General features: G+C 41.1%; 1 protein-coding gene across 7 annotated transcripts in view; it reads left to right on the plus strand.

The window, feature by feature from the left end:
* PCED1B (PC-esterase domain containing 1B) overlaps positions 1–18,348 on the plus strand; it is a 111,175-nt gene that overhangs the window by 50,907 nt on the left and 41,920 nt on the right. For 6 of the 7 annotated variants that reach the window (XM_064490908.1, XM_064490912.1, XM_064490909.1 and 3 more), the window contains exon 4: positions 13,822–13,891. The exons of the other annotated variant lie outside the window; for it this stretch is intronic. The gene's annotated coding sequence lies outside the window, so the exon portion shown is untranslated. The remainder of the gene's footprint in view (positions 1–13,821; positions 13,892–18,348) is intronic. 7 annotated transcript variants of the gene reach the window in all.

Here is an 18,348-nt window from a genome sequence, read left to right on the forward strand (position 1 = left end):
TCAGTATTGCTAATTATCAGAGAAATGCAAATCAAAACTACAATGAGGTGTCACCTTACTCAGCTTTGTATTCTGTTCACACCGGCAGCAGATTGCATTTGGCCTCCACGTTGGGGAGGGCTAGCTGCTTACTCAGTCTCCTGATTCAAAGGTTCATCTCCTTCAGAAATACCTTCACAGACACACCTAGAAATAACATTGAATCATATCTCGGCACCCTATGCGTGGTGCAGTCAAGATGACACATAAAATTAACCACCATATACCATCAAGCTAAAAACAGAAAGAACTATACAGGAATATTGTATTAGAATTGATAAATTTGTTTTTCACAGAGGTATTGGTTAAGCAACTCTGAAACTACTTTATGTGCATTATAGGATTGTGTGGATCAGTAACTAGATTGTGGATAATAAGAATCAGGCATCTTAACTGAGGAGAAAGAAGTTACAAACAAGGAAAGAGGGGAGATGACAATGAAACTTTGGACTGGAATCAGAGGTAACCAGTGAGAATCACGGGTTTAGATATGTAGATAGGTGTCTGGGTGTGTACACACACATACACTTCCTAGTTCTGTCTGCTGAAAGCCTCTGGCAGCAGTGACATCCCAGTAATGATGAGCACGCCTGGCACCCACCAGATTTCGGTTTCTAATCATCATTCTCTAGTAAAAGGAGCCAGGACTCCTTGGAGAAACGGCCGATTCCAGGGCTGGGAAAAGAGAAGTCAGAGATGAGCCTGGACTATTTTGTGGGGTCTCAGAAAATACGGTAGTACTAAAAAATATTCAAAACAATATAGGAGCCAATTTGAAGGAACTGTCAAGGGCCCAAGATGGGACAAATTGAGCAAGAAAATAAACTGAATATCCATGAGTATGTACTTCTAGTCTAAATAAATAAATAAATAAATAAATAAATAAATAAATAAATAAATAAATAAATAAATAAATAAATGACTCCATTCTTCTTTATGGTAGAATTCCAGTGAATAAGTGCAGAAAGAATAATGGAAATAGAAAAATCACTCTTTGGTAAACACCAAAGTAAACAGTGATGACTGTTGCAGGCTAGCAACGTCGACAGATGCCAAAGTTAGTGGGCAAAACAGTTATGAGAATTAGGGTATTTGCATACTCTCAAGGCATCTCCCAAAAGATACTAGTTACATGGGAATAAATACAAGATACAAGATATTAGTTACATGGGCAAAAAATCATAATATTATAGTGGGGAAACCTAGATGACAACAACCTTAACCAAAGGATCAAAGTCAAAGGCATCATTTATGAGACATGTTGACATCGTGTACCTTCCTCATACGCTGCCCTAAGAAGGCGTATGATCACTTCTGCAGTCTTTTCGACAAAGACACATTAACTTCTGTACAATCACGAGAAAACATCAAACCAACTCATACTGAAGGACTCTTCCAAATATCAAGGTCATGAACAAAACTTTTTTCTTTAATTTTTAAATGTTTTAGAAATTGTTTCAGATTGGAGAAGACTAAGGAAACAGGAAAGCTACATGCCATGTGGGCTCCTGAACTGAATTTTGAACCTGAAAGAGGACGGAGACACTGGAATAAGGTCTGAAGATTAGTTAATAGTACAGTCGGCCCTGCATGTCCATGGGTTCCAGATCTGTGGATTCAACCAACTGTGGATTGAAAATATTTGGGGGAAGAAAAATCCAGAAGGTTCCAAAAAGCAACTTACGTGGCAGTTACATTGTATTAGATGTTATAAATAATCTGAAGATGATTTAAAGTATAAGGAGGACATGCTTAGATTACATGCAAATCCTTTGCCTTTGCCATTTTACACAAGTGACTTGAGCATCCTCAGATTCCAGTATCCCAGAGGGGTCCTGGAACCAATCCCCCATGGATACTGAGAGAGGACTTAGCATCAATGTTACCTTTTTTTTTTTTAATGTTAGGAAAATGATCAATTTTATCAATGTTACCTTCTAAAACAGCATTAGGCTGCCAGGTAGTAACAGTTATTGAGAGAACTAAGACTGTAATCAAAGGTATTAGTTCTAGGAAAAAAAGAAAATGCTTAGAATTTAGAAATTGAAGTTATAGCTTATACACATTTTAAAACTATAGAAAATGTTCTCTATGTATTTCATATATAATTTGATATAGAAATTCAAAATGATTGGAGTTCCATTCATCTCAAATCTGGTAACTGTCTTTATCTACCAATTCAAGTCCTTTAAACATGAAGACAAGAAACTGCTAGATACAGCCGAAAAAAAAAAAAAAAAGGAAAAGCCGTCTATACTGAAACAGGAATGAAGTTAGCTCTCCGTAGCTGGCTTTTGAGCCCTCTCATTGCCTTTGGGCTAAGATTTTTCCAACTACTTTGAAGCATCCAGCTTTATTCTTCCCACTGAATTAGGAAATACGTAATAGGTATGCTTCCAAATAAAAAGGAAACAGAACTATTCATTGTTTCCTCTGTCCTATTTCGTTCTCTGTGAACTGGCATTTTCATTCAAGTCCCTTCCCATGAAACGACCGAGCCTGCCAGGCTCCAGACCAGAGCTGGACCACGGGAACTTCCTAGGCGGTCTGAAGTCTGCGCCTCTTCACACGGATATTGTTTCCGTATGTTTCAATATCTTTGTTCTAATGTGGTGTTCACTGCGTTTGTTCAGTGGGGTGGGAACGACTGTGCTGTACTCCACTGTGTCACGTTACCATGCTCCAGGGTCTCTCCCATTCTACACCTCTCGCAAGCAAGGTGCTGACTGCTGTTTGTTCCAAACCATCGGACACAAGTAGACTTGTGTCATCAACAAGCATCCATGAAACAGTGGCAGGCTAACCCGTTAGCTCACGAGGAGGGCAAAATCTCACATCTTTGGCAATGACCTGACAGTTGTTTTCTCTTACTGACCGACCACAAGTGCCGCTTTCAGGCACAGAATATTGTTACCAAGTCCAAACTCTTTCTGCTCGCCACACGACAGGCCAATAAATCGGGAGACAATATTTTGGGGCAAGAAATAATGACTTTATTCACAAATCCAGCAGACCATGAAGATGGGGGAACTAATGTCCTACAGAACCATCTTCCCTAAGTCAGAATTCAGGCTCCTTTCATACTAAAAACGGGAGGGAGTGTGGTTGGTTGTTGCAGACTTCTTGGTGTCAGAATCCTTTGTTCTTGCAGCTGTCCACGTAGGTCAGGTCATGGTGTCCCTGTAAACCTCCAGCAAGACAAATGTTATTCTCTGTTCTGCAACTTTTTATCTCTGTATGAATGGGAAAGTGTTACACCCTTAAAGGTCAGCCCCTTGAGAATGGGATCTCCTGTGTATTTCAGGCTCTAGGCAACATTCTTTTACAAAAGGTGCAGAACCAGCACGACTAAGCCCAGGAAACAGGGCCCAGGGTTAGAGCTAAAGGAACAGATCTCATATGGAGTCAAGTTTGTCTTTCCTCCACTGCAGGATCGGTGGTTGACCCCACAACTGTTCTCTGCGACCACTCAAGAGCACCACAAACATACTCATTTCCAAAAGATTTTGCACCTGTATGGAGTTTTTGGTTTTGGTTTTGAACTGTTTCTCCTAGATGTCAGTGTCTCCTTTAGTGGGAACAGAACCAACTTGTGTTCGGCCACCAGGTAGAGTTGCTTTCAAAAACCCGAGTTCACTGGTACCCTAGTTCTGAGTTGTGCCAATATTGTAGCATCGTTATAGACTTTTTCCAGGCAAGTTACTCCTAACCCACTTCGTAATCTGGTTCTGTTACCTATAACAGCAGGTGTGTGGGTGCATCTTCTGTCCCCAAGCAGGTGACACTAGCTACTCTAGGGTTCCAACCATCTACATTCCCTTAGAGCTCTGGTTTTGAGGGTCATGTGAAGCCTTAAGGCAGAACTCCATAGTGTAAGACAGAAGGCCATGTGCGTGTGTGTGCGTGCGCGTGTGTTTGCATGAGCATCTTTCTACTCCCTCCCCCTACAGTAAGCCTTGCAGCCACGATCAACATGTTTCTACAAGCCTGAAAAATTACATTCATTACGTTCCTGCCTGGTTTCCTTTTAGAGACAGCCCTGAAAATCTCAAGCTCAGTCTCCTCTGTTTTGTTTCATTTTAGCAGCAGTGCAGGTGTTGGGAGAAGGACAGTTGAGGAGATGCGGAAAGGTGCCCCCAGATGGGATGGATCACAGAGGAGACTGAGTGGATGGATGATTCTGATGTGTATTCTCTTAGGAACAGATGTGTTGCCAGGTTGCAACAGCTCGGAAAGATGAGATGGGTACTTGCCGTGAATCTTATCTTTTCTGTCAGAGATTTATTGAAGAGGAGTAGGGTTTAGCTCCTTCTTTTATCTGTTGGCCTGGAACCAAGGTCAAATGTTCCATATGCCGCCAGGGGCTACCCTGTTTGATCTTATCTGAGACATCCTCCTATTTTATGATGTACGAAGAAAGAAAAATCACGGCCAATTATGCTGTAAGACATCCCAATTTCAGAGACGTTAAACTATGAAAAACAGTGTGTCTAAGAATTTATGAACTATGATACATAAATTGAGGGTTTTATTACCTGGCTTACCATTTGAGTTTGTGAGTGAATAAATAAGAAGAGCTACCGACTGAACACAGAGTGTATGTGTGCCCGCCGCCTGTGGACTGAGCATCGCCAGTCCTTCCAGCTGTACTGCAAAGGGGAGGAGTAAGTCCCGCTTTACAGAGCAGGAGACTCAGCTCCTGGAGGTGAGGTCAGGTTTGAGGAGGAAGGTGCTAGAAGGGATGGGAGCTGTGACTTTGACCGGGAGAGTCTCCTCTCCAAGCTGAAAAGCCTTCCTTTCCTCTAAGGAATTGCCTCTTGGGAGAAGCTGCCTGCTTTGAGAGTAGCTTTCAGAATGGTACCAAATCTAAATATTTGTGGATTGTTTTAGAAACAAGTTCCCACCCATCACACAGCTGTCACCCGGCAATAATTGTGCGTCTCAGCTCCTCTCAGCTAAAGTTAACAGTGAAAGGAGGGGTGAGGGGGTGGCTGTTCACCTCCACAGAAATCACGGCAGACATAATGGGGCTAATGCGACAAAGTGCAGCGTCACTGTTTACCTTCTGTCAAGTCTTTATTCTTAGGAGGGAGGAAGCCCTTTCAGAATGCTCCACCTGGATAAGGTTTTTGGTCTTTCCAAGGGCCTCAAATGTTAAGGGCTTCAAATTCTTAAGGCATAGGCATAAATTGTTTCCAGGACGTTATTTAAAATATACCTTTCTCTCTCTCACTCTCCTTTCCCTTCCTTTTTTCTTTTTTTCTTTTTTCTTTTTGGCTGTGATTTGAAGAAGTCTTTACCATAGCCAGGAACAGAATTTTAACTGATGGCAAAAATATAAAGCTTTGAAGTAATGCTTTATCACTGTTTATTATTGTATCCAAAGAAAAGGCCTTGACAAGTGTTGGCTGCTGCTGGGTTACCATGGCAGTAATCAGTCAAACGAGTGTGGGATTTTTTTTTTTTTTAAAGCCTGCTTAACCCTTTTTCTCATCCACCAGTGCAAAACTAGAAGAAAGGTTTTCATTTTGCATGATAGTACTGGATGAGACAAATATATCCCTTCGTTATGAGATCCCAGCCTTGTGCCCTGGGTCCTGACACATCCTTGCAGCCTTGCTCCAGCCATAGGGAACCACGTACATTGCCTGGGTGTGCCCCACTTCTCTCTGGCCTCTGAGCACAGGTGCATGTGACTTCTGCCTGGAACCCCCTGTCCTATTCCCCAACTCCTGTCCACATTGTGTTCTGTGAAAATGACACCTCCTCCAGGAAGCCTTCCACATCCTTTTCTCCACTCATCGTGGGTTAGAAACATGTCCTAAGTGTCATTAGACTTTACCTCCATCTTAGCGTATATCTCCTTGATGACAGTTGTTGGAGACAGTCTTGTTGAAGAACATCCAGGTCTGGTGGGTCTGGGTTTGAAGCTCTCCCTCATTACTTACTAGCTGCAATCTTGGGCAAATCAATTGAGAAGAAGAAGAAGAATATTTACTTCACAGAATTATTATGGGGATTAAATGAGGTAATCTAAGTAAAATGCCTAGCGCCAGTGAATGTTCAACAAACATTAGAGCAAAACCTTGTCTCCCCACAGAGTCCACGCTCCATGAGACCAGGGGCCATATCTTTTATCTTTGAATACTCAGGACCTAACAAACATCAAGTGCATAGCAGGCATCTCCTAAGAATCTATAACAGTATGATCAAGGAATGGGTTTCTCTACATAAGTGAATTTTCCATACAGCTAAAGTTTACCCCCGAACACACACATAGAAAATTTCTTCTTATTTCCAATTAGTAAATTAATTCATATCTATTGGTGAGAATTTGGAAAACACAGAATTATAAAGAATGAAATAAAAGCCATCTGTGACCTTACCAACCACTGTTATGTGCCAATCTGTATCCTTTCACATACACTTTCATACTTTTTATGCACATGTATACATTTATATTATATTGAAGTATTCTAATTTAATTTTAAAAAAACTTTGCTGGTCAGTATTTCTCTATTGATGGGCAGTCTTTCATAGTGAGTCTTAGCACTGCAGTGAACATCCTTGTGTCATATAATCTTTGCAAGCATCTTTTAAAAATTTTATCTTTTATTGAAGTGTAATTGATCTATAATGTTACTTTCAGGTGTACAGGAAAGCAATTCAGTTACACATATACATGTGTATTTTTTCAGATTCTTTTCCATTGTATGTTATTACAAGAAATTGAATATAGTCCCTTGTGCCTTTGCAAACATTTTGCAATATTCTTAAAACTTTTTAAAACTGTTTTTAAACTTAAAACTGTTTACACCACCCACCAGTTTATAACCATACCCATTTTACTAACTCCATGCAGTTCCCCGGGCTCCTGTGGTGTGGAGCTCTTTCTCCCTACAACGAACGGCCCCAGACAGCTGGACATCAGCCCTTTGATTTTAGTTTCTTCCTACACACCACCCTCCGTATGTGGCTTCTTGCTGCTTCCAGCTGGGCATCAACTCTTCTAATTCTCCATTTTTGATTCATTGTGTTTAACGAGCATTTATGGTTTACCTATGGTGTCAAGGTTTCAGGAAAAAGTCTCAAAGGAAAGAGGAATACAAACATTAATCAGACATAGTAAGCACCTACCCTAAAAGAGGAGACAGAGATGTAAACAACTATACGAAGGAGGCACTTGGGGAGAGAGGACGACGTCCTGAAGTAGGACTCAGGACAAGAGGAAACATGCGCCAAAGTGGGATCTAGTATTCCTTAAGGCATGATGGCTTTAAAATTCTACCCTGGGAAATCAACAGTGTGCACAACCCTTCTAACCAGAGAAACAAAATTATCTAAATCCTGTGTTAAATGAGATTAAATAAGCTTTGATTTGGGGCTCAGGATACTCCTGTGATGAGGGCTTTAAACCTGCTGGCTCCGACTCCAGGAGCTTCAGTTGACTCTTCAGAAGGTATTCCTGCTTCTTTCTTTGGTCTCAGCTATGTTTGTTAGAGGGGAGATTCGGTGACAGGAACATCCAATTCGATTCAATGCTTCTGTGTAACAGTGAGAAAGGATGACATTAATAATATAACTGAACAATCTGAGCTTCTCTTCCTTTGTCATTTCTTTGAAAAAAAAGGTGCTTATTCAGGGGCGATCCAACCACTTGAAATGTAAATATTACTCAATGTCTTGAATATCTTATTAACATGTGACCAAAATACACACTTTGAAAACTCCACTTAACATACATCACCTGAATGTCTGCTGTGTGCCAAGCACGAAGTATTTGACTATGGGTTTCCAAATTCCTAACTAGACTTGTTTTGTTCGATTATCACCCAGATCTGCTACCATCATCTAAGCTTAAATGCGATCTGTAATAAGATGAGGCTCTTTTTTCCCTCTTGAACTTCAACATACAGCACAGAGCTCAGCCAACCTCACCAAGGGAGGAGCTGATTTAGCAAAACATTTATTTCATTTTCCTATAACATATTACCCCATATACTGCTTCTTGTTATTGCAAAGGTAAGACCATTTTACAACTCATAATGAGTGAATGATGGGCAGTTTTTCTAGAATTGCTTTTCATTTTTGTGAGCTTTATAGAGGTTTTCACATTTTCATGTATATGTGTATGTGTGTATGAGTGTCTCTGTGTGTCTGTGTGTGTGTGTTTCCAAAGAGTGTATGTATACTGGAAAAACACATTTTGATAACTAATTTGGCACACATTCTTTTAACAGCTCCAGAGACAACATAGATTACTTATTGTCAGTTGTATCAATAATTTTTCTACAGTAAAAGGATTGATGAGGCTAAAAAGTCCCATCCCACATCTCCTTGTCCAGATGCCTACCAATAGGCTTTTATGAGTAACCCCTTGACTTTCTATCACCACTTAGAGTTGGTGGGCTAAAAGGTGACTATTTGAGTGATGCACCCACCAAACCTTGCTCCTCCATTTAAAAAGATTGTTCCAGATGGCTGGCTCAGGCTATCCTTTGGAACTGGTTATATACATATTACACTGTTAGAGAGGAATGTTTTCAGGGGCTACTGAGGCATAATATGCAATTAATCTTCTATTCAGTTAAGAAGTTCATATGTATATTAATTTGACTTTATATTAGTAAATGCAATTATACGTTTAGGGACAGAGAGGAATCATATTGTTATAGTTGTGTATATTAAGATCATTATATAGCATGATTTCTTCAGGTTACATCTGAGAACTGTTCTTTACTTCCATCATAAACTATTTTGTTTGTCCCACAACATTAAGATCTTGAACAAACGCTTAACAGGGCTTCAAACAGTTCAAGGGCTTGTCCCTGGGAAGACCCAGCCCTCTTAAGACCCTGTCTGGGAAAACTCAAGGCTGACAAAAGAATTTATTGTTTGTTCCAGCCAACACCTGAAGATAGGGCGCCTTTTCCCCAGTCTCTGTGGGAGGGTGAGAGCCTCACTTTCGTAAGGGCCAGTTAACAAACCCAGGTGGCCTGGGCACACTGGCCCACCTCCCTGCTTGATTTTTATAATTTTCCACTTCCCTGACTTCGTTCAAGCCCATACTCAGTCTCTGCACCTCTACATGGATCAGAGATGGGTTTGGTTCTAAACTGAAGTCCTTTTCCCGTTACTGCAGGAGTTACTGAAGAAAGTCTGTTTTACCATCTTTAACTAATCTCCAGCTTTGTTTTTCTGTAACACATACAGCTAAAAACTCCAAGGAAACCAATTAAAATATGGATGCACAGAAACATTTAGCTGACCTCAGAAACATGTCATAGCAATAGTCTCTGAATTAAGTATGGTAGAATGGCCACTGGCCACAGTCATGACAGCCGGTGATTTACAGTCCATTCTAGTAAAAGAATTCAAAATGATGCTCTCCTCGCCTCAATTATTCCTTCCATAAAATGAAAGAATCCAAGAGGGAAGTCTTTTTGCGAACAAGTAACTAATCAAGATGAGCTGTAGTCAAAAAACAAAACAAAACAAAACAAAACAAACAAACAAACAAACAAAATAAAACCAGAGAAAGAAAAGAAAGGAAAGGAAAGAAAAAAAGAAAGAAAATGATCTACCCTGTTAAAAAGGGTTAATTTTTCTGTTGGTGACAACTTTTATTTCTCTGGGGCATTTCTGGGGGTTTGTCCTGGATTTCCTCACTCATCTCCCCTATCAAAAGGGTAAATTTTTCTGTTGGTGACAACTTTTATTTCTCTGGGGCATTTCTGAGGGTTTATCCTGGATTTCCTCATAGATCAGCTGGGGAGAGGAGGTGGAAGCAGAAGTGGACCTTGTGGCTGGCTCTGTAACAGCCCTCCTTGGGTGATCCATCCAAGCCCGCCCTGCCCTTACCTGTGGTTGGGCTACTGGGCTGTGAGGTGTGGTTTGCTGGAGTTGTCTGCATCCTGTATGTGGGCGAGGTTGCACGTGTACGCAGCTGTGCTGGCGCCATATTATGGCCACCAGGGAGCCAACCTTGGGATGAGGTTAGTGGCATAAATAGCAGAGTGGGGAAGAGAAGAAAGCTGGATTCCAGGTGATACTGCGGAGCTCCTGAATCAACCACACCTACAGCCTATCTCTACTAAAGTTATGTATGGTAGCACATTCTCCTATTGCCTATTACGTTTTGATTTGGTATTGTTACTGGGAGTCAAACATCTTAACTGAGACAGGAATCTGCATGGTGTCCTGGGAGGTTTCCCTCTCCACCAGCAGTAGCTGACCACAGGAGGGAGGCCGTGTTCTCCAGGGAGGGACGTAGGGTCTTCTACCTCAAGGGACCCCCTCCCCACCCCCACCCCCAGTGTGCAAGACTGTCAGGAGCATCTGAGCTGGGGGAGGTGGGTCTCCTAAGACTCAGTCTGGCCAGCTGACAGAGGACACATTTTGATGAGGGAAGGAGGTTGGGGAGGGGGCAAGAAAGAGTAATTTTGAAACAGAGAATTCTGTGAAGGCAGCTAAATGTGCATGTCCGACGCCGAGTGCAAATTCATTCTGCTAGCCGCAGGGACAGGCCAATAAATTGAGAAATGAGGTGTCGGGGCAAGGAATAACAACTTGATTCACAAAGCCAGCAGGACAAAAAGATGGGGGACTAATGTCCTAGAGAATCATCTTCCCCAAGTCAGAATTTAGGCTCCCTTTGTACCAAAAAGAGGAGGGGGTGTGGTTGGTTGTTGCAAGCTTCTTAGTGTTGGAATCCTTTGTTCTTGCAGCTGTCTGGGTAGGTCAGGTCATGGGGTCCCTGTAAACCTCCAACAAGACAAATGTTATTTTCTATTCTGCAACTTTTTTGTCTTTATATGGATGGGAAAGTGTTATACCCTTAAAGGTCAGAGCCTTGGGAATAGGCAATCCTGTATATTTCAGGCTACAGGCAACATTCTTTTACAAAAGGTGCAGAACCAGCACGACTAAGCCCAGGACACAGAGCCCATGGTTAGAGCTAAAGGAACAGATCTAATATGGAGTCAGGTTTGTTCTTCCCTGCTGCATGTTTGTGTGTTGAGGCTGGTGGGGTGAGGCAGCTTTGGGTGAGCTAGAGGAAGAGAAGAACATTAAAGAGAGGGAAAACGATGAAGAAAGCAACTAGGAGGCTACTAAAGACTCTCTAGAATAAAGTAGAATCTGTCCTACTCCCGCATGCCTGTCTGGCTGGCATGGCTTAATGGCTTAGTACTTTGGATTTCAGACCATTACTAGGTTTCCTTTGCAGTAAATTTCTCTTGTTTAAGGCTACTTACTTAGCTGTTGTATTACATCACCTCACTCTATTAGCATCTACTGCATTTAACTATACTTCTGGCAAGATACACTGCTTGCCATTTTTGCTTCTCCTCTTCACCCTCTACTCTGATCTGACTTCCCTAAGGTGGAATAGGAGGACGACTTTTTCCCTGAATCCTTGCATAGCCAAAAGTGTACATTTTTTTTCTCCTGACAAATGAATAATATTATCTTGCCTGGATGTATAGAATTCCTGGGTTGTCGTTCTTTTCTCTCTGATGTTATTTCTATGTGTTATTAGGTTCTAGAGTTGTAGGTGACAGAGTCCTATGTTTGTCTAATGCTGCTTTTTTTTTTTTTTTGGATATTTTGTTCTTTCTGTCCCTAAGTTTATAAGAGTTTTTTCTTTATCCTTAAAGTTCAGAAATCTTATCGGAGTATGCTTAAGCGTGTGAATCTTGATATTACATTCCCATCTGCTGACTCAGAGGTATCTCATATGTATTTAATTTAGCCTCTCCTCAATCTGTCCTTTATTTTTTTCTAATATTAGCACGTAGGTCTCCTGGATCTGTCTTCCAAGTCCCTTATGTTTTTGCTGGTGACTTCTACCTCTTTGAATTTTGTTCTGTATTTTAAGATACTTCTTCCAATTGATGTTCCAGGCCACTGATTTGAGCTCAACATTAATCATCCTCTTCACTCATTCATTTGTTTAGTTTAAAAAAATCATGTGTTTTTTTTGTTGTTGTTGTTGTTGTTATTGTTCAGTTATTTTGTTGTTGTTTGGGGGTTTGTTTGTTTGTTTAGTGTTATAAGTGAGCCTCTTAAATTCAGTTTTATTTTTTCCCAGTTCAAACTGCTGCCCCTCCCACCAGCAGTCCTGTCTTCCGAGGAGCTCTGCTGTGAAGGGCATCATTATTTCCTCCCTCCAGCTGTTTGATAACCTGAGGCTATTTTTTTCCCATATCAGTGCTTCTCAAACTTTAATGTACATATGGATCACTTGGGGATCTTTGGTTGTTTGGTTTTATCTACTTATTCTTTTCATATTGCTAGGGAATCTTTTTAAAAAATAGACTCAAACTCAGACAACCTGGAGTGTGGCCCGAGTGTCACATTTCTAACAAGGTGATGTCGGTGCTGCTGGTCTGTGGACCACGCTTTGAGCAGCATGGCTACTCAGACTTTTGCCCGCATCAGAATCACCTGGAGAACTTGTTAAAACAGATTGCTCGCCCTGCTCCCGGAGTTCCTGATTCAGTGGGCCTGGAAATTGCATCTCTGACTAGTTTCTGGGTGATGCTGATGCTTGCTGGTCCGTGGGCCACACTTTGAGAACCGCTACTGTAGATGGAACGCATGTCCAGCTGCTGGGTTCCTTATGTGCAGACTCTAGCTAGCGGTAGGTCTGTAGTTGGCTCTGCCAGGAAGGTAGGTGGTGTACAAATCCAGCAAGTTGCAGACTCCTGCCAGAGCACCAAAAGGAAGCTTATCTCCATCCTGGTGGTTTCCTTAGCTGCAAATGCCAGTGACCTTCCAACCTCAGGGATGGAGCAGACTTCACCCGTCTATTCAGTTCTCCTGATGGACCAAGGAGTCCAGCAGGTATCCCAGGAGCACCTACATGTGCCACTGCCATTTCTCTCCCTTCACAGGCCTTCAGATCTCCTTTGGGCCAGCTGAGACTAGTCCAAAGTCTCTTTGTACCTAGGACTCCAGGCTCTTATTTAGACTAAAGGGCAGAAGTCATGTATCAGCTACCAGATTTCTCCACCCAACCCAGCTCAGCTCAAGGCTCAGCCTGCCTGTCAGCTGTAGGAACCACTCATCTCAGGAGGAGAGGCAGTTGGATGGGTGTGGTGGAGGAAAGACAAGGAATACACTATCTTCCAAACTCCTCAAATGTTTAAGAGGAGCAAACTGGAACTGGAGGCATCGGAAAGGTCCTATGGAAAATGGACATAATGAGTCTTGAGGAATAGGGAGATTTGGGACAGGAGAAGAGAAGGGTATTCCAGGCTAATAGGTACATCTTACCTTCAGACATAAGACAGGAAAGCCTGGATGGAGTTTAGGACTGATACAAAACTGGCTGTATAAAATAAGATCCTGATCAAGGAAATCTACGAGCATTAGACTAATAAATTTTGAGTGTGATCCAGTATATCGTAGAGAACAGGGTAACAGTGAAATAACAGTGTGCCTTTGTGGTCAGAAAGACCTGGGTGTAGATCTCAGCTCTACATTTGCCAGCTTTGTAAACTTGGGCAAATTGTTTACACTCTCCGACCCTGGTCCTGTAAAATGGAGATAACAATGCCTTCCTCCAGAGCAGTTGCTAGGAGATCATGGCTGGGAAGGGTAAGGACGGGCAATCGTGAACTTCTCCTTTTCCTGGTGGTTTTGAAGAAGGGAGAATTGTCTCCTGAGATCCCAAACAACACAGATACGTCCTTTGGGGAAAGGGATTGAGGAGGTGGCAAAAGAAAATCAGTTTGAAACAAAGCTGGGAAGTACCAACTTGTATTTCTGTGTTTTTAGGGAGACAGGTTGAAAGAGGCAGTAGGGAAGACAGGACAGTAAAGAGAGGAAAAGGAACCAAGGAAATGAGGTAAGAGAACACTAAAAATTTCCTTTGCATTTCTGACTCAGGGTGATCCATGTAAACAGAGCAAGTGGCTGAAAATGACCCATCAGGCATTAAGTTGGATGGTTTAATCTATGGCAGGTCACAGATGGAAGAAATTAGCCATCAGAAGGATTAGAAATAGATTTTCCCCAAAGCTAATATGTAACTTACAGTACCCTTTGGCAAGTTTAGAATTATTTATTATTTCTTTAGCTTAACAAACACATTAATTTTTCCCCCTTGAACGTGGTGGGAGGAAAAACAGATTGTCTGTATTTATCATGGAATTTGAGCCATCCTGCTAGAAGATTCATAATCAGTAATTTTAGGGTGAAAATAATTAATCTCTGAGATACTAGAAGAAAAATGTAATGCCCAAATAAGATACACAGTTTTCATCAATTGTTTAAATATTGATCATAAGAGCCCCACAAATACTTCTCAGGTTTTTCATATTATTTTGAGACGCTGAAGAAACCGTTTGTAACAGCTGCATTAGAAAGTATTCTTCTTGAAATGAATTAAATATATATGAGGAAGTATCTAGCAAGATGTCCAGCAAGTAAGACAAGCTCAATAAATGTTAGGGGAATGCAATTAAATCCTTTAATCCATATTTAATCCAAAATACTATCAGATAATCCTTTGCTTTAGAGCAGGTTTGAGTACAAAAATGTGGCTGGGGTAAGCCTCAGAGGGAACAATTGCTAATTCAAAGTGCCCAGAGACAACCTGAGGGTTATTTGAAATTCAGTCCTTCATCCATTATGTAGTATAATGAGTTACAAGGAGAGCATTTTTGTTGCTCCTTTAAAAAGCCCTTGATTACCTGAAGGCATGGTTGATTAGAAGGCTGGCAGAATTAAGGTGGTGTTTCTGGTCATAGGATAGTGCAGTGATCAGTCCAAAAAAAGAGGGAATTCCACACACTCCCCCTCACTGAAGTCTTGGCGGCTGTAAAATGTATTAACTAGAGGTCATATATTTTTTTGGACACCTTCCCATTGATTGAGTTCTTACTATACCCCAGGTACTTTGCAGACGTTTCTCATTCAATCCTTGTAACAACACTGAGATAGATTCTGTTACCATTTTCATTTTACATATGAGAAAACAGTCAGGAATAAAATCAGTGCAGTGTTGGTTATAAAGCAGAATTTGGGATCAAGCTGACCTCAGTTTAAACCTTGGTCCATGACCTTGACATATCCTACCCAAAGTGGGCCTCAATTTACTAATTCTGTCTATTGTAAAATTAATTCTTCAAATACTAGAATTAAAAGTTGAGATTGTAATTACCTAACAGATCTTTTTAAATAACTGTTAACAGCAAGTTGTGGATACCAAATGCTCAACCAACATGCAAAGCTTGGAAATAGTTGGCCCAAACTTGTTTTATTCACCAGGTTGTTTGGCATCCTGAGGACCTAGTTTGAATCTACTCTGTACCATGGCATTCAGCTAGAATCAAATTTCAGGAGCTAGGAATCCCTAATTGATTCGGTGACTTTCTCTTTGTTTCCTAAAAATTCCCCTCTTCCCCACCCCCGCCTTCCCCCTCCATAATGTAGGTGTTTGGTATTTTACCTGCCCCCATCTAAAGACAAATGAAGGGAAAAACTCAGGAAATGAATATACATACTATATATATACACAGGATTTTCCTTCATATTTACCATTTCCAACATACTTGTTTCCTTCTTGAAGGTCCAGGTTTATATCTAGTAGCCCTTTTTAGGGTAGGTCTTTTGGCAATAAATTCTCTCAGTTTCACTTTTTCTAAAAATGTTTTTGTTTCACCTTTATTTCTTTTTTTTAAATTTTATTTTATTGACTTACAGTCAGTTTACAATGTTGTGTCAATTTCCAGTGTAGAGCACAATTTTTCAGTTACACATGGACATACATTCACCTTTATTTCTTAAATGCTTTAATTAAGAAACAATTTGCCTTCAGTAAAATGCACAAATCTTAATGTACAGCTTGATGGAGTTTTACACGTGTATACATGCATGTAAATACCATCCCAATAAAGATATAAACATTTCTGCCACCCAAAAAGTCCCCCGGCGCCCCTTTGTAAGTTAGTTTCCTTCCTTGTCCCCCAGACATTGGCAATCACTCATCTGTTCTCAGTCGCTATATTTTGCCTTTTCCAAAATATCATGTAAACAGATTCATGTAATATGTATCCTTTGGATTCTGGCTTCTCTCACTTAGCACAATGCACTTGAGATTCATCCAAGTCATTGCCTATGTCTGCATTTCGTTCCTTTTCATTGCTGAGTAGTGTTCCTGGGGGGGGGGATGTACTACAGCTTGTTTATCCACTTACCCCTAAGGAGGCATGGGTTGTTTCCAGTTTCTGGCAATTTTGGATAGAGCTACTATAAAAATAGGGTGCAAGTTTTTGTGTGAATGTGATTTTCATGCATCCAGGATAAATACCTTGTAAGAGGATTACTGAGTCATAAGGTAAGTAAGTATATGTTTAATGTCATAAGAAACTGCCAAATTGTTGTTCAAGCTGCTAGACCATTGTACATTTCCACAGCAGTGTATGAGTTTCAGTTCCTTTGCTTCCTCCCCAGCAGTGGGTATTGGTTTGATTTTTCTTTTAGCCATTCTAATAGCTGGTATCTCATTGTGGTTTTAATTTGTATTTCCCTAATCACTAACAATGTTGATTACTTGCCCTCTGTATATCTTCTCTGGTGAAAGGTCTTCAAATCCTTTGTGCTTTTTCTTTTTTTAAACTGGGTTGTTTCTTTCCTTTATCGCTGAGCTTTGGAAAGTTCTTAACGTGCTCTGGCTACAAGTCCTTGATTAGATATGTGCTCTGCAAATATTTTCTTTCAGTCTGTAGCAAGTCTTATTTTCTTAAGTGTCTTTCAAAGAAGAAAAGCTTATAATTGTAATAAAGTACAATTTATCATTTTTCGTTTTATGGTTTGTGCTCTTGTATCATACCTAAGGAATCTCAGGAACACACGATCACAAAGATTTTTTTCCTATGTTTTATTCTAGAATGTTTACAGTTTTACGTTGAACACTTAGGTCTATGATACATTTTCGGTTCATTTTTATATATGGTTCAAGAAACAGTCAGGTTTCTTTTTTCTTTCTTTTTTTTTTTTTGGCATAGGAATATCCAATGGTACTGTTCCAGCACCATTTTTCAACTCTCTGATTGTATTTGCTCCATCGACTGTCTATTAACTGTTTGTTTCATCTTTATTACATCTTTCAAAAATTGTATTTATACTTGCCTTGGCCAAGAACTGAGTTTTGAACTTTAGTAATAAAATTCTCAAATGACTTAGGAAGGCAGCAAGGGAGGGAGGGGAGGAAATACAAAGCAAAACAAACAGAAAGTCAATTGAACATCTTTGGGCTGCTGGCTCTGGCATGCCTCTTGGCCGGGACAGCAGCAGCCTTACGCACGATCCAGGCTTAAGGAAAGGTCTGAGCTGGGGCCCCGTCTGGGGAAGACGTAGTTTGGTGCCTTCCTCAAGACCAGAGCCCAGGACAGCACCAGTCAGGCTGCATGAGGCTCTCCTAGGGCAGAGGGTGTCAGGGGAGAAAAGAAAGCTCTGAATAGGGGCTAGATGCTATGAAAGAAGTCTCCCTTCTGTCAGTTATATTCAAGTTTGAGTCACTGCTTTTGGGGTAAAATACTAAGAGCCCCACATCTGAATAAGTAATCTCTTGTTCTTGCTGAGACTCGGATTAGTAAATGTGAACAAAGCCAAGGTAGATCTGGCAGCCTAGTAAAAACTGGGCAGAAAGGTTTTCTCCTCCTCCTCCTCCCCCTCCTTCTATCTGGAAGGCCATGTAAAGGAACAATTAGTCAACCACCCAAATAATTCTTTCAGCTTCAGCTACCAAAACTTGTGTGGTCAGACTTGGTGGCTGGCTACCAGCTGCAGAGCTGTGGCACGTCTGAGCTATTCCTGAGGCTGTAAAGTGGTTAGTGGCCAACGTTTACCATTACAGGTGGGGGTCCCTTTGTTCTCCGTTGCTTTCTTGCTCTCTTTGTATTGCAGAAGGGGAAGCCCACGTGAGACGACTCTGTCTTGTGCACTGCCTTTCACATCGCTGTTGTCTCAAAGCTGAAATCACAGGCAGTGCTGGTACGATCAGATACTCGTGTGTTTCTAATGTATTGGTTACGTGCATCAATATTCTTAGTTCTCACGTTCTCCTGTGCTCCTGTGCTCAGTGCATGGTCAACAGTGTCCTCAGTCCATCGCTTGGTCCTGTTGCTCTATACAGACCTCGCTTCAGGTTGAACTGGTACCACACCAACCAATTGGAAATTTGAAAACAGACTGGTTTAGTGAAGATGACCTACAGTCGGCCCTCCCGTATCCGTGGATGCAGAACCCATGGTTACAGAGGACCGGACTGTCCTACACCATTTTGTACAAGGAGTTTAA

The sequence above is a fragment of the Camelus dromedarius genome, chromosome 11, assembly GCF_036321535.1.
Source record: "Camelus dromedarius isolate mCamDro1 chromosome 11, mCamDro1.pat, whole genome shotgun sequence".
Lineage (NCBI taxonomy): Eukaryota > Metazoa > Chordata > Mammalia > Artiodactyla > Camelidae > Camelus > Camelus dromedarius.